At 41.3% G+C, this 1,684-nt stretch overlaps 1 protein-coding gene across 2 annotated transcripts in view; it reads left to right on the top strand.

Moving 5' to 3' along the window:
* The window catches only part of ahr2 (aryl hydrocarbon receptor 2), a 74,026-nt gene that overhangs the window by 34,741 nt on the left and 37,601 nt on the right, over positions 1-1,684 (top strand). The window lies entirely within an intron of this gene.

Raw genomic sequence — 1,684 nt, forward strand, 5'->3', positions numbered from 1 at the left:
CTTTTAGTACATATGTTGTTAAAATAAAATGAACAGTCCAATGATCATTTTACTGATATGTATAAAGACTGCAAAGRCTGAAAAATCTTGAAGTCTGTATGAAATTGGAGGTAGTTTGAAGATTCAATTTTTATGTTTTTTAAGCTAAAAAAAAAGGGGGTCGTGTTATACATGAGATCGTATTATACATGAATAAATACAGTAGCTTTACTCATCCTGGTTACTCTCTGAGTTTACCATCATTATGGTTTTATGGAACTAAAACAATCACTTTTGTTTGCTGTTGTGTTATTCTTACATTACTGAGCAGTTATAAAGACACTAATTCAAGCTACTTCACAGCTGCAAAACACTGAAATAAACTGAGAAACTTAAATAAGGAGATAAAGCTGAGAATTAGGATTTGTCTGGCAAAACCATTATTACAAACATTAAATGTTTTTTAAAGTCAGATTTTTTAAGCTATTGAATATATTTTAAGCAAGCAGATCTAAAGGCGTCTGTTGTTCAGTGCCCTTTTAGTTGAAATCATGCGTAACACTGAAGGTCCACATTATTTTAGCTGATAAACGAACGCGTTGAAAGAAACACTGGCCTCCCAAACAGCCACAGATCACCTCTCTGAAGATGTCCCCGTCAAAACATCAGTCGGGGTGGGTGTTCAAGTGCAGACATGCCCGGAGTTGAATGCAGGAATCCTGTAAATCTTCAGCTCAAAGAAAAAAAGAAGAAAACCGAACAAACACAGSCCGTTTGTGTTGGGGGTGAGATTTGGGTGAAACACTGGAAGTCTGCCCCCGAGTGGCAGATCCTAGGTTTTCTGATCGTTTCATAGCGTGACTCTCTCAGGCAGCACTGGATGTTTTGGAAAAGCTTGTGGCTCGCTGCTGCTGACATATTTGTGTGGTGTTGTTGGAGATCTGAGAAAAATGTGCACGGGCTTTCCAAGTCTGCTGAAAAACATCCAAGGGCCTGTTAGCAATCACGGTTCCCGTGGTAGCGCCGTAGCCTGTGATTTAACGTCGAGTGATTTAGTACTCGCGATGTCCGGATTACACAGAGTGTAACAGAGGCAGCGAGGAGGTCAGACTCTGATTAGTTTGCTTTCTAACATGTGTCCCTAAGCTTCATCACATGTGGACAGCTAACAGCAGAAACCAATCACGGCTCAACTTTCACTATGTCGTGAGAACCAAGAGCAACCAGTGGGACACTAATTCGTTGTGTTTTTCTTTTCTTTCTCATTTCCATTTTCTGAATTTTCTCAGATTTTTTTCAGCGTCATCCTCGGCAGAGCTCGCCCTCCGACTGTCTCCGTCGGCTTTGGACTCTTCCAGAAATGCTTTTGTTTATTTATGTGCTCAACAAAAATCAGCTGTCGTCCCAACTCAACGCCTGGCAGGGGGATCAGAACCACAGAAGATTTTTATTTCTGATACGTCTGGCTTCTGCGGGAGTTTTCTCCTCGTCTTAATTACTCCGGTTTTCATCCACCAGCAGCTGCCAACAGCCAGGACTGATGTGTGGCACTAAAGTTACAAAGTAGTCTTAGTGTTTGAAACTGTTCTGGGGTCGGATTTATAAAACTGGCGTACGCACAATTTGAGCCCAGAAACTTGCGTACGTCACTTTTCACGCCAAGGTTGTGATTTATAAAATCCAAACTTGACGTGAAAATGTGCGG

This window comes from Austrofundulus limnaeus, unplaced genomic scaffold (genome assembly GCF_001266775.1).
Source record: "Austrofundulus limnaeus strain Quisiro unplaced genomic scaffold, Austrofundulus_limnaeus-1.0 Scaffold1170, whole genome shotgun sequence".
In the NCBI taxonomy this organism is placed as follows: Eukaryota; Metazoa; Chordata; class Actinopteri; order Cyprinodontiformes; family Rivulidae; genus Austrofundulus; species Austrofundulus limnaeus.